This window comes from Pteronotus mesoamericanus, unplaced genomic scaffold (assembly GCF_021234165.1).
Source record: "Pteronotus mesoamericanus isolate MK-2021 breed Mesoamerican mustached bat unplaced genomic scaffold, CSHL_Meso_final contig_20, whole genome shotgun sequence".
NCBI lineage: Eukaryota > Metazoa > Chordata > Mammalia > Chiroptera > Mormoopidae > Pteronotus > Pteronotus mesoamericanus.
This window is the reverse complement of record NW_026555085.1, coordinates 53,587,390-53,602,920: the sequence shown is the minus strand read 5'-3', so window position 1 is coordinate 53,602,920 and position 15,531 is coordinate 53,587,390. Positions and strand designations below refer to the sequence as shown.

The window sequence follows — 15,531 nt, the reverse complement described above, 5'->3', positions numbered from 1 at the left end:
CTGCTTAATAAAATCAGTGTTCCTCAGATGAAAATGTTTCTAAGAAATGAAAAATGAAAATGAAAATGTAGTTTCAGTTGATGAAAATATATCTAAGTTACTCAGAAAACTAAAAAATTGAAACAAATTAAGTATAGTTAATTCTTTTTTATTGAATCTACTGGGGTGACATTGGTTCAAAAACCATATAGTTTTCAAGTGTACAATTCACAAATCATCACCTGTACACTGCGTCATGTGTTCATCACCCTAAACAAAGTCTCTTTCCATTCCCATTTATTCACCCTTTGTCCACCTCCACTTACCCCCACCCTCCTTTCTCTCTATTTTCACACCGTTGTCTGTGTCCACATGATTTTTATTTATATATATAGACAGCTGTCAATCTGTTTCATGTATCCATGCCTCTGCTCCTATTTGGTTCATCAGTTTAATTTGTTCATTAGATTCCATATATATGAGGTCATATAGTATTTGTCTATTTCTGACTGGCCTATTTCACTTAGCATAAATCTCCAGGTCTATCTATGTTGTCACAAAAGGTAAGATTTCCTTTTTTAGAGCCAAGTAGTATTCCACTGTGTTAATGTACCACAGCTTTTTTTATCCACTCATCTACTGATGGACACTTGGTCTGTTTCCAGATCTTGGCTAATATAAATATCACTGCAATGAACATAGGGCTGCATATATTCTTTCATATTAGTTTCAAGCTTCTTCAGATATATTCCCAGAAGCAGAATCACTGGTAAAAATGCAGTTCCATTTTTAATTTTTTGAGGAAATCCCATACTGTGGTTTTAATTTGCATCTCTCTAATGATTCATGATGTTGAGCATATTTTCATATATCTATTGACCATTTGTGTGTCATCTTTGGAGAAGTGGCTATTCAGGTCCTTTGACCACTTTTAACTTGGGTTGTTTGTCTCTTGGTGTTAAGTTGTACAAGTTCTTTATATATTTTAGAAATTAACCCCTTACTAGATATTTATTGGTAAATATGTTCTCCCATTCAGTGGGTTCCCTTTTCATTTTGTCAATGGTTTCTTTTGCTGTGCAGGAAAATGTAGTCCCATTTGTTGTTGTTTTTATCCTTTGCCTTGCCTGAGGAGATGTATCAGCAAAAATACTGCTATAAGAAACATCTGAAATTTTACTGCCTATGTTTTCTTCTAGGATTTTTATGGTTTTGCGACTTACATTTAAGTCTTCAATGCACTTTGAGTTTATTTATCTATGATGTAAGCTGGTGGTCATTTCATTTTTTTTTTTTTGGACATGTATCTGTCCAATTTTTCTAACACCATTTATACTCGCCTTTACCCCCCACTGTATGTTTTTGACTCCTTTATCAAATATTCATTGACCATAGAAGCATGGATTTATTTCTGGGCTCTCTATTCTGTTCTATTGATCTAAATGACTGTTCTTGTGACAATACCAAGCTGTTTTGATAATGACAGCCTTGTAGTATAGCTTCATATAAGGCAGTGTGATACCTCCAACTTTGTTCTTCTTTCCCAAGATTACTGAGGCAATTAGGGGTCTTTTGCAGTCCTGTATAAATTTTTGGAATATTTGTTCTAGATCTGTGAGATATGTCATTGGTATTTTAATAAGAATTGTGTTGAATCTGTAGATTGCTTTGGGCAGTATGTACATAGGATGTTAATTATTCCTATCCATGAGCATCTTACATGCTTCTACTTATTTGTATCTTCCTCATTTTCTTTTCTTCAGTATCTTACAAATTTTCCAAGTACAGAGCTTTCACCTCCTTGGTTAAATTTATTCCCTGGTACCTTATTTTTTGTTGCAATAGTAAATGAAATTGTTTTCTTAATTTCTCTTTCTGATAGTTCATTATTGGTATATAAAAATGCTACCAATTTCTGAATAGATGGTGTTGAGAGTGTTCTGGGATGGAAGCTACTGCAGTTTTAAGAAAAAGAGTAAGGTGACCTAACTCTAGTTTTAAAAGGATCATTCTGGCTGGTGTATTGAGAAGAGAGTGTGGGAGGCCAAGGAGACCAGCGTGGGCATCTGCTGCACTAAGTTAAACAAGAGGTGATGCTGACTGGGACAAGGGTGGCAGCGGGGGGTAGGGAGAAAGGGTCAGGTTCTGAGTATACTTTGAAGGTACACAATTTCCTGACTGCTTGGATGTGAGTTGTGAGAGAAAAGAAAACAGGATAACTCCAAGGTTTGAGTCCTCAGCAACAAAAGATAGGGAAGCTCTGGAAGAGGCAGGTTTGGAGAAAGAAAAATTAAAAAGTATGTATCGATGACTTGCTCCTTAGCTGTATTATACATGGCAAAATCACTACACAAAATTTTGGTAACTTTCTTTGAATGATCAATTCCACTATAAGATAGATTTCATTCTAATACATTCATTAGACATGAATAGACCATGCAAAATGTAGAAATGTATTTAAAATTCTGATTCTTGGCCTTCTTTTTAACCCTTGTGACTACTGACCAGTTTATATTCTTGTAACTTCTTAATGATCCTTCTATGACATTAGACTTAACCTGCCTGAAAAGGCCTTTCTGCTGGTCCAAGTTAACCAATAAAAAGTACAGTGACACCAAATGGCAGTCAATCACCCCTGAGTGATTCTCCTTAAAGGGGCCAGCTGACCTGGAAAAAGATCCAATCCAATCAATGGATGTTGATACATATTAATGCAACCCATCTCGTATAAAAATACCAATGTCAAAGTGAAATGTCCAAGCAAGAAGTATCACAAAGAAGTGCCAAAAGGCAAGGCCAGTCTCTCTTGGTAATTATTACTCCTTAAGAAAAAGCTACTATAAAGATATGAAGGTAGCAAGGTTAAATTACTATTTGGAGATTTAAATAACACCTACTCTCATTTCACAATGTAAAATACAGATTTTCTTTCTTATACTTGTAAATCTATTCATTTGTATTTGGTTCTCTATTCTGCACATATGGTCGCTGGACTTCTCTATGTGATCATTATCATTAATTCATGAGTTAGAAATACACACTAAACTCAGCAGCCGTGCCCAAGGTCATTACTTCCTATAATTTGGCACAGATGGACAAAAAGATGATTTTGGCAGACTGGGCAAGTGCTAACCACCTAATTGAAGCTGCAGCCTCAAAACCAACTCATCCAATTTTTTAGTTACCTTTACCCTCCTCCTCTCTCTTTCTATCTCTATCTGTATTTATCTCTTTCCTGTCCCTGACATAAAAGGCAGGAGAATTCAACCTGACTTTAATTTAGCAAACTTCTAAACACAGCATTTCACCTGATTTTCTAGGGAGGGAAAGGTAACTCAATTAAAAAATTCCAGTTCTGAAACAGTCTTCCTTTAGGTCAAAAGACTTTCTCTTCAATTCAAAAAAATTCCCAAGCATTAAATTTTTTTTTTTTTTTACAAAAAGGTCTTCCAGCAGCTGATTTTTCCTGCAAGAAATTAAGCTTGTTTGTATCTGACACATTATCAGAGAAACCATCACAATAGTCATAACAATGATTAAATTTATCAGGGTCAAATAAATATAAATATGGTATCTGCCCTTCTCTCTCACACACACCTCAAAATGACTTCTCTCAAAGTTATAATTAGGCAACATCCTCACCATGCATAACTCTGATTATTTTCAAACATGTCTAAAATTTATTTATAATTTCACAAGTAGTCTAATGACAGGCTTCTTTTTCTCATTATCTATATATTAGTGCTTAACATTTGTATATCAACTCAAAATGCCTGAGATTCAAATGTTTTGATGCTTTAAGATCATGATAGTTTAGAAAGTCATCAAATTCCCCTCCGCCACAAAAGATGCACGCACATAGAGTCACACTCTGTTTCAGCCAATCTCTAAGGACAGAATATTAAATGTCAAAGCCTATTAAACACCTGAAAAGCACATTCTTAACCCTCCCAAAACTAAAGAGTAAATGACAATTCAAAACTGTACCTTCTCTGCCCCCAAAATCTATACTATGCCACAAAGATCTATATTACTCTGTCTTCTGACCTGCTAATCAATGATTCATAACATTTTATCCACAATAGAGATAGCATTCTTCAGTTGGTTTATATAATGCCATGTAATCGCCATCAATGCTCTTAATCTAAAAAAAAAAAGGCATAAAATAAAAAGCGTCTGATTTTCTCTTATACTGAAATGTACATTTTTAATCAATCTACTTCAATATTGGACAACGCAACAAGGACATTTATAAAGATGCTCTCTACAGCAATCCATCTGAGAGCTGTACAAAAATTTGAGTGGAAAATCCTAACTTCTCTTTCAGTAGTAAAGATGTTAATCACACATCACGACTTCTCTCCAGACAGGGCAAGTGATTAGTAAAGCAATTGCCTGCCATGTCTAAACGCCCCCTGAGTGTCCAGAGCTGGGTGACCTCAGAACTGATGTGACTTGCTATTTTTTGTTAAGTGTAAATGAGGAGAAAGCGGAGGCCCAGATCCAGGTGGCACAGCTTGTCCTTGGGAGGTAGCAATAAGAGGTAGAGTGTGAGCAGGTCACTGAGGTCCCAGACCCACGGCTCCCAAATTAGACCTATCATTGGAATCCCTTTGGGAAGGTTTAGCAGTGCACGGCGGCTCAGCACCAATGCAGGTTCCAACATGATAACTGTAGAGGCTTTGGGGATATGTGTTTTAAAAACAATTCCAAGGGCATTCTGAAGGTCAGCCTGCTTGCAAACATCTGGACTGGACTTCTTTGCAGAAGAGTGCTAATATATGATTTTCTAAAACAAGTTCCCAGAATACATGATTTTCTAAAGCAAGTGTTCAGAATGGCCAATCAAAAACAGTAACAGAACACGTTTAATATAAACAGAGCATTTTGAAAATATGTCTCAGTTTATTCTCATGAATCTTAATGTCATCCCAATTTATAGAGAGGAAGACTTAAGCACAGCGTTCTGAAATAAAGCCACCACCACCCCGCCCACGGGCAGAGCTGGAAACTCAAGAAATATGACTCCGACTGCTCCCACTCTCCTGACCCACCTCACTGTGCCCTTCCCCAGTCTCACTTTACCCCACAGACAGGCAACCAATGATTTTTTTTTTCAATTCTGCTCTGTGACCCAAGAAGGCACAGGTGGGAGCTGTCTTCAGAAAAGGTCTTATCAACTCTGGCATTGCTCTTGGGAAGCCTGGGAGTTAGCCAGGGAGGAAAAGTGGCGGGCTCCCAGGAGAGGCTCCTCCTCCCTGCCCGGGATGCTGCTGGCGGCTGTGCTACCACATAGGAAGAGCCTGTCCTGCAGCTCTCAGCACGTTCCCATCCCTGAGGTCAACCATGAGACTCTGGCTAAAAAGAAAAGAGGCACCTGATCCTTTAAAAGGTTTTAAATGAGCAGGAAGGAGGGAGGGGGGTAACAGGGAAAAGAAGGGGAAGGGTCAAGTCAAGGAACATGTATAAAGGACCCAGGGACAAAGCCAAAGTGGGGAAGGATTGCGGGTGGGAGGTGGGAGTGGGTGGGGCAGGGGAAAGTGGTGGCAGAGAAATGGAGACAAATGTATTTGAACAATAAAAAAAAAAAGTTCTTGACTCACTGAGATCAGGGTTTCCTAAATATTTTGATCAAGAGTTGGTCCAACCCTTGAAGCAGGCTCAATTAACGTTGACATGCTAGAGGTCCCCTTACATCCTTGCCTCTGTCTCCTCATCAAAGAAAAGAACAGTATACCAAGAGCCACTTAATGAAGCATTGAAGTTTGCACATAAGCAAAGAATGATGGCAACAAAATTTGGAAGCAATCAGAGGATATAATTGTCCAAAAAGAGGTCAATATACAGGAAGCAGAAGAATCCCAAGAACACTGTGACCAAAAATAAAAATACTGTAATTAAGGCACATATTTAGAGGGTCTGGGAATGTCATGCCCATTAGGTCCAGAGGTAAAGTGTGTCCTCATTTTCAAGGGGTTGAACTGATGCTACTGCCCAGTTAAACCATGTAACTAACTCCTCCTGTCCCAAGTCCATGCTCACCAAACACTTGGCTACAAGGAGAGAATATGCTGGGTAAAGAATTGCAGACACATCTTCAAACCTGTTGACGGTTACAGACATCAAGTATATTAGCACTCCATTTTAACATAATGTAATGACAGTAAATTAACTGCAGATTTCTGGTGATAAACATTGATAAAACAACATGAGACACAGAAATAAAAAAATTGATAAATATGTGAAAGATTTAAGGTCAGAAAAGGGAAATTTATCATAAACCCCTACAGAAGACACTAAGATTCACAAATTAGAATTTAAGTACAAAGCAAGTTAAATACTGTTACAAAGGCCTTAAGGCTGTGTATGAGTTTCTCAAACAGCATTTGATCAATTAGGAAGCGCTATCTGTAGGTGATATTAAAGACCTTTAAGAAATGATAGCTTTGTGACCCAAAGCTAAAGAAGATAAGCTGTGCCCAACTTAAATCAGATTGTAGGTAATTAATGTTTTCACAGAAGAGGAAAACCAAAGCTTTCATTCCGTATTTCTTTAGGCTTTGAATTCTCAAAAAACCAATCAGCCATATCAGCTCAACGATGTCGGTGTGGGAGAGACTAGTGAATCTTCGTAGCCAAAGGGCTATTGGATTTTATCTACATTACTGCCTATCACAAATACAATATTTTTTAAAATGTCTCCTTTCAGGAAATGTCAGAGAGACTCTATCAAAATAAATCTCTTCTATTCAGATACCTACCTCAATTATGAACCTAAATTTCTAAAAAAATAACCACAGCTTTTACTTAAAAAGTGGTTGAAAATATGCTCATATTTAAAGTTGGCTTTTTCCCCCTCAGTAATATGATTTTGTAACTGCTGGTCTGTAAATTGGATGCAAACACAAGATACAGCATTGATGTCATCTTCATTACCATAGTTTTCACCTAAGTAATCAAACCTCGCTATAATTAATATACACTACATACTGACCTCCCACCCTTTTTTTTTTTTTTACTATATTCTCTTCTGGATTCATAGAGGATAAAGGATATTCTGATTTTGACAAAGGATCACAAATGTAGCATTACCAATTCCCTAAGCCTTTCTTATTGTAGGTACCTAAAATAATTTACTCATTAACTATTAAAACTACATCTGAATTAGTAAATCACAGCACATTTAAAGAAACACTGAAATGAATACATACACATACATATGAATACATAGATACATATACATAAGTTCATACGTGCCACAGAACATTTACCACACAAGAAGTAGTTTTTCCTATAAGGATGTGCTTTGTAATTTATATGATGAATTATATAAAAACAGAACTTAGCTTGGTATATAGGTTCCTAAAATGTACGGCTCAGGCTACCTTCCTATAAATGTTCTTTGCTATCACTCCTACAAAAGTCACCAGCATCATGCGTGCTGTCTGGATTATCCTGAGCCCCAGAGCTGGGAGGGTGACCTTAAAAAAAGTTAAAACACACTCACTCATCTGCACTCCTTGGTCATCAGAGACCCAAACAATATCAAAAAAGCATTAAAAATTACTCTGCCACTTGTGAGGACAAAGAGTAGCTTATCAGGGGTGGAGGACAGGACAGATAGTGGTGTAGGAAAAAAAAGAGAAAAAATTAGATTTAACTAAGAAAGTGTTCCCTTTGGGAATACTTTAATTCTATCTAACTTGAACGTGAATTTGAGATTTTTCCTTTGAGCATGGTGAGCTCTTGACCTTTTCATAGAATCTACGTAATTCTGAAGGAAGGAAAACCCCTAATTGTCTAGAAAGATGTAGGCAACTAGAACTTGACAGCACAGAAATGCTAGGAGGTCTGTAACCTCCAGACACCTGGTGCTGCCTTTGGGAATCCACAGGGGACACAAGGGGCCGCTCTGTGCTATATACAGGTGGGGACCCCCGGAAGAGATTCTCTATAGAGCCCCAGCGGGCTGCCTAGGCAGGAGTGAACGGCCCCTCCCCCTTTTTCCCTGTGGACAGGCTAGGGCTCCAGGAGCTGCGAAAAAGAGGAAGAAGCGGCTTGCCAGAAAGGCGACACCCAGACCCCCGATACATGCACCTCTCTCCCCAAGAGAGCCCACTCAAGCAGCCACTGTTCCCTCAAGCTGTGTATTACAGGAAGAGGCCAGCTGCTCTCCAAGGCTGGCACAGGGGCTTAAGAAACTTTACATAGTGCACAAAATTTAAGTGAATTCCACCTTCATTTTTAGGAAGGCAAAGGTGGGAGGGAAGAGGCAAAGGGAAGAAATTAGTAAGTACTGAGATTTTCCTGTGCACCAGGTGTTGTGCTAGATGTTTTCTATGCATATCTCAGAATAGTCCTATAATCTAGGCAATAGAATTCCATTTTAGAGATGAGAAAAATGAGACCTAGAGGGGATTTGCGACTAAACTGTGACTGATAGAGCCAAAGTGTCAGATGTGGTATTCAAACCGAGGCCCCAAGGCTCACGTCCTTTTCCTGTGCCATGCTACCTTGCACACACAAGGGAAGAACTGAAACTCACAAAATACAAGGCTTCCAAGTCATAATTTAAAATGCGGTACCAAAACCTGTGTCATAAAACAGTGCAAAATGCCTCCTCCACTGCGCTTGGAGTCGGTTGCATTAGCATTGACTGTGTTCCCACCGACACAATCAGCCAGGATCAAACTTCTTCCATCGATACCCTGTGTGCCACACCGGCTGTACTGTGGGAGGGCGGAGGGGAACCCCGCTTCCAACTGGAACTGGCTCATCTGGCATGAAAAGTAGAATATATTATGTCTCAAATAAACATGTAGGAGAAAGTCAAGAGTCTATGAAAACTGCCAAAGATTTTCCTTCTTCATTTAAAAATCATCTTATCGGGTTGGCAATTTCAATCTTGCAATACTATTTCAGACAAACTTAACAGCTTTCAGTGCTTTGCCATATGTGGAACTAATCCGAATCCAAGTCAAGTTTGCAAAACTGTTACTTTTTTAAATCATAGTTCTTTTTAAAACCTCACCAAAATTTATAGTGCCACATGTCTAAATCAAGTTAAATTACATGCAGTAATGCATTGCAGTGTGCACATGTAATGCTGCAAAAACGTAAGAAATATGAAGGAAGTTGAGTGTTTCCTCTGCTTCTCAAAGGTTAAAGATCTCAGCCAGAAGGGCATGGGAACAAAGGACCCGATTAGAAATGATGAAACTAGGGAAAAGGTGAACAAAATGAATTCCACCTATTAATTCCCAATAAGAGGGAAATCAAGATGCTATAGGAAAAATTCTCAAGTTCTGCTCTCCAAATTGGAAGATATTCTGAAATAATATGAACGGTGATATAAGGACAAGAAAGGGGAAGGGAGGCACTGGCCAACACAGAGACATAGCCAGGCGGGCCTATCTCCACTGTCACCAAAGGCCTGTTTAATGAGAAAGACAGGCTCCTTACATCTTTGCTCCTCATGTTTTCCACTACTTGCTCAATAGATCTGTGAAAAGCAACTCACATTGGCTAATGCAGCAGTACCCCTTTATCCACAGAGGATATGTTGCAAGACTCCTCGTAGATGCCTGAAACCTCAGATAGTACCAAACCCTACATACACTGTGTGTTTTCTTGTACATACATATCTATGATAAAGTTTAATTTCTAAGTTAGGAACAGTAAGAGATTAACAACTAATAATAAAACAGAACAATTATAACAATATACTGTAGCAAAAGTTATGTGAATGTGGTCTCTCGAAATATGTCATTGTACTGTACTCACCTTCTCACTTAAAGGAGGCACTTTATAGCTCCTCTTTGGCATATCCAAATTGCCAGCATCACTGCTCTTGTGTTTTGGGGTCATTATTGAGTAAAATAAGAGTTACTTGAACACAAGTACTAGCATACCTTGACAGCTGCTCTGACAGCAGAGACAGCTACTAAGTGAGTGATAGGCAGGTAGCATATACAGTCTGGATTCACTGAACAAAGGCATGATTCACGTCCCAGGAGGAACGGAGTGGGAAAGTACAAGATTTCATCACACTACTCAGAAGGGCGCATAATATAAAACTTATGAAATGTTTATTTCTGGAACGTTCTATTTAATATTTTTGAACTGTAGTTGACCACAGGTAACTGAAACTGTGGAAAATGAAACCATGGAAAATGGGGGACTACTGTATTGGACCTGATGGGAATGAAAATCCCTCCGACTTTAAAGAAAATTCCTGTCATAGCAAATGTCCTCAGTGCTGGACTCTAGCTAGCTCTGACATGTTTTCTACTTTATTTCATCCTGTTACCTTGTGACCAGCATTCTAACAGGTAGCTCTCCCAACCAGTCATTGCAGATCTAGTACGTGACTACAAGTCTAACTTCCACTTGCTTGTCACATTTTTTCAAATTTCCATTCAGCTAACAAAAATGTTGATTCAATCAGAATCGAGTGCAGAGTCCGTTTATCTGCCACTAAAGGCTTCCCTCTGGGTTTGAATATAGATTTTCAAATAGCTAACACATAGCTTATATTTCTCCTCACCCATCCCACTGATATGAGACATCATCAACAGTGTATCTAACATTAAAATCTCTATATGTAAGAGCCTCCCTATCCTTAAAGCCCTACAAAAGAAAATGTTTACATTGATACATTCTTCCTTTTTCATCTAATTTGAAGAATCTCTTTCCCCATTTTTGAAAATCCAGATATTTGTCCATTCCAACTGAATTCATGTAAAATATCTATGTAGGCTTCCTTTCTACAGAGAAGTGCTATTAAAAAAAAAAAAAAAAAAAAAAAAAAAAAAGGAAATTAGCCCTGCCCAGGTGGCCTAGCTAGTTGGAGCATCATCCAGTGCAACAAAAGGCTGCGAGTTCAATCCCCAGTCAGTGCACATACCTAGGCTGTACATTCAATCCCCAGTCGGGGCATAAAAGGGAGGCAACCAATGGTTGTTTCTTTTCCCGCCCCCATCTTCTCTCTCTAAAATCAACAAACATAGTCTCTGGTGAGGATTTAAAAAAAGGAAATTACATGCCAGATGTTGGATGTTAAGAATGCAGGCATACCATAACAGTTCATGGGTAGACTTCATTTTATATCAGACTATGTATAAAGAATATAATGCTAGGTTCGTCCCCTGTTTATTTCCCATCTTTCAGAAGAATCCATACTATACTCTCCATATTTTCCTGTGTCTTCAGCTCCCCTCCTAGCGGCCTTCGCCAACCGGTGCTCTTCTTCCCGCTCCCACACATCCTCGGTTCCATCTTGTGCTGCTCTCCATCTTGGAGACTCTATTTCTGCCCCCCACCCCCCGTCTGGTCATGCCTTCAGCTACAATGATGAATTCATCAGTATCAGATGCCTTATACATTATCCTCTCAATTGACGTTTCCAACTGATTATCTGGCAGTTCTTTCCACAGCTAAAAGGATCATTTATTAGCATCAAACTCAGACATCCAGGTCCAGCACTGATCCTCCTACACAAGACTTATATGAGCTCCAAAATCAGTATTTTTTAAAATGTTTTCCTGTGTTGCGTTTTATGGAATATCGTATATGTATTATATCATTTAGCACACAACTGCCTTGAAATCATAACTCTACACATATCTATAACCTCCATTAGGTAATCAGCAGTGAAGGATGAATTTGAAGTGAGAGGACCTGCTTAGGTTTAAAGTTTTCCTTCATCATCAGTTTAACTTCACATAGTCTTGGGCTCTTCATCTGTAAAATGGAAATATGATGCCCACTTACAGGGATGTTGTGAAGACACTGTGGAAAGTATCTTGTATGCAGAAGGAGCTGGAAAAGTGAAAGTTGCCAGGAGCAGTAGGTGAGTTTGGTCTGAATCCTCGAGGGCAGAGATGTTACCTCCAGAAGATTCAGCCAGGCCTTTGTTAAATTATTATTAACTAATATCTGTATAGCTCTTTCTTAGGGGTGCAACACAGTTTCATAACTTGAAAACTGAAAAGCATTTATTTATTACTAAAGCATCTTTTACAGGATGCTTTTAAAATAAGAGATTATAAGTCCCTGTCCAAATCCTGGCTTTTTTTTTTTTTCTTTAAACAATACCTCGTTGGATCCGCAAAAGAAACAACGTAAAATAACACTCCTTTCTGACTACTAGGTATGCTTCAGAGAAATCTACGGACATCTCTACAGCCTTAGTAGAAACATGAGGAAGTGGCAGCTACTTAACAGGTATTTGCTTCCTTACAAGATTATAAGCAGTAAACAGAATTTTCTCTGTCAGGGTCCTGGAATGAATGTCCCTTTGAGTTCCCATGTATGTTTTTGTTCCTTTGGAATGTTGCAGTATTCTGTGGTGGCTTTTAACTACTTAAATCCTTAATAGGAAGTTTTCACTGGAAGGTTCAGGATGCTCCTTTTTTCAGATCAACTTTTTATTCCACCTCTTCCTTCAACTGACTCTTTCTATACTGTTTAGTTCTATGCCCAGAACAAAAATTAAGCCAGAAACATAAGAAGTTTTAAACTATGAATGCTTCTGTTTCACCAGATTAAAAAATTCCTATTTCGGAACACATCATTCTCTTTTATTTTTCTCTGAGGTGTAAGCTGGAGGACCTAGGAACCCTCAAAAAACAAGTGTGGACCTGTTTATTGAAGAAAAGAGGTGAATCATTTTTGTTTTAGTTTTTTTAGATATTTTAATATCAAAATCTGAAAACCCTGAACCACTCTTACAATGATGGATGCATTTGTTCACATCAACATTTTATTAGAGAAAAACAGCTTAGAAATGAATGAGACCTCAGTAGTCGTGGACTGCACACTGGCCGGCCACATGTGGCCCTGGTACACTTATAATGCGGTCCTTACAGTTTTTAAAGCTAAGGGCATGTCACATGAAAAAATCTTGAAACTTCGTATTTTCCTTATGGAAGAATTTTTAGACTTGTGGCAACAATCAGCAACGGTAGGAGCGGCCCCCTTCATCGGGGTTTCCGCTTTCCAGAAGCCGCCATCCACGTGCCCCCTCTCCCACAGGCCTCCCACCAGGGCGCTCCACTTCTTCATCTCACCTGTGCACACCCTGGAAATGCACATACCGGATATTTTTTAAGGCAAAAAGCCCGGATATTAAAAAGGGCTTCCCCTTTCTGTGGCCTCCGGCAAACTCTAAGTTTCAGGTCCCGCAGCTTTAAAATAAACATAATTCCTTGACCTCACAAGGTTGTTATGGGGATCAAAAAGAGAATAAACAAAAAGTACTCTGGACACTGTAATGTAAAATGTTTGCCATCATTCATTTCCCAGTCCCCTTTCAGTTGCATAAATCTCCTCTCCCTACCTCAGTTGTAACTGGCTTCCTTGATCCTCATATTATTATACTCTGTATGACACAGTTGAAAGTCTAAATATAAAGAATTTTATATATTTCCTAATCTCATTTAGTAAAAGGTAGAAGAGATGAACAAATATCAAAGGAAAACAAGGTAAATTGTTGAGTGCCCCTGGACCTTTCCTAGGTCATTTCTGTTTCTGATAAAAGTACAGAATTAGTGCAAAGTGTAATTACCAGATTGCTGGCCCTTTCAAATGCTGTGTTAGCGTTCGCCCACTAGGCACCTGAGGCTTCAAGGTAAAACTGACAGTCCAGTGGTGAGGCGATCCTCTGAGATTAGAGCACTGGCCTCCTTCTTAGGCCTCAGGCGGTGCTCCAGAAAAGGACCCACTCCATCAGAATATAACCAACAGGATCTACAGAGCTTTCTCTGTGGATCCTTCCCCTCTAAGTTTTAACATGAGCAACAAAAACTTAGAATTTGAAGTATTAAGCCATGGCACACATTTTATATCTTTATCTACCTGCATATAGATACACATCAAAAAATCAATAAGAGACTTGAAAGAAGAACATTTCAGAAATGGGAAGAGGTGCAGAAAACTGCACTACAATAATGCAGTGGATGTAGAAATGTGAGCAAAGATGTTAGGTTATGACTGCTATCTCCTTTCATTAGGAATGTCACATATGTATCCCTATTCTGGTCAGTTTACAACTGAAGATCACCCTTGTGTGGGAACCACATAAATTCATCTTCTGCTTTCAGTGCTAAGATAATCACCGCTGCATGAACGACAAGATATTAATGTGGAAATAGAGAAGAAAGGATTTTAATTGGAATCGCTTTCTCTTTATAAGATCAACCAAAATGGGAGTAATTTATAATTCAAGACACATTTCTTGAAAAATTCATCTGACCAATCTTTTTTTAAAGCATAACATATAGTGCAGTTACCGCTTTTCTTGAAGTTGAATAAAATCGTCACCTGAATACATATTAACGAATGCCCAATTACTACACGGTCCTCCGTGCACATTTGTTATTTAAAAAAATCAAAATAACAGCACCATTGAAGAAACCAGTTCTTTCAATAAATGTCCCAAGGCTGATGTTTAAGCAAGTCTCCTTGGCAACCAAGAAGCACAGCATATCTTGGGCTGAAGGAAGAAGAGAAGAGGGGGTAGCAACTTCAAGGTTAGGTAGAATAAGTAATATAGAGTAGTACTTGCTCCAGCTAGGAGAAGGTGGAAGAGGCTGCATGCCCCTGAAATTTCAATCAACTTAGTCTCACCCCACTGGCGCACCTGCATCCTCCGTCTCCCTCCGGTCTGCAGTCACCGACCCTGAACAGGTTACAAGGAGAGAAACTGACTTACCCGATGGGGTGAGCGTTCTGCTGGGTTGTATACCCGAGGCGGCAACGCAGATACCGGGCTTTGCCAGATACACAATGGCCCCACGATGATGAGGTTAAAAGAAACCGCAGTGGCTTTGCTCTACTTGTTTGGGGATGCAGTTACGAAGGACCGCGCTAGCGCGGGGGTGGCGTTTGTGTGTGTGTGTGTGTGTGTGTGTGTGTGTGCGTGCGTACTTGCGCGCTCCCGGACGTTCCCGCGGGCAAACGGTGTTTCCTAGTAAAGAAACTGCAGCAGCCAGCTCTGCAGGTGGTGCGTACTGCTCGCTCTGTCCCCCAGCAGCCGCGTCAGCTTAGAGACGCACCTCGGCGGACCCCGGGGCAAGCTCAGACCGCCAAGAGGCTCCGCCCCCTCCCCCCTCGGGCAAGCTAGCACGCAAGCACGCCCCCGCGCCCTCGGGCCCGCCAGCCCGCGCGCACGCTCCCCTCCCCCACCCTGCCGCCAGGGAGGCGCGCACGCCGCGCATTCTCCCCCTCCCGCCCTGTTGCTGGCGGCGAGCTGGGGCGCGCTCCCGCTCTCCCCGGAAGTCTTCTTCCTCCGCGCACCCTAGTTCTCACTCTCAGGCACCTGCACTGGGGGACTCTGGGCCACATGCACAGCCTCAGCTGCGGCCTCTCCGGCGACGACCGAGACCCAGGAAACCCGCCTGCTTGCACCCACACTCCCTTTCCAGGACTGGCAAGCAACCTGCGAGAACAGACGTCGGGGCCCCACCTGGATGTGCTTGGGATCCCTGGCCTTGTTTCCCTCTCCCTTGACCAAACTGACTTGTAAAGTTCAAAATGCCCCTATTCCTACGT

At 40.1% G+C, this 15,531-nt stretch overlaps 1 protein-coding gene across 1 annotated transcript in view; it reads right to left on the bottom strand.

Moving 5' to 3' along the window:
- KLHL32 (kelch like family member 32) overlaps positions 1-15,037 on the bottom strand; it is a 182,670-nt gene extending 167,633 nt beyond the window's left edge. Inside the window, exon 1 of the mRNA XM_054569737.1 lies at positions 14,908-15,037. The gene's annotated coding sequence lies outside the window, so the exon portion shown is untranslated. The remainder of the gene's footprint in view (positions 1-14,907) is intronic.
- Between the last annotated feature and the right edge of the window lie 494 nt (positions 15,038-15,531).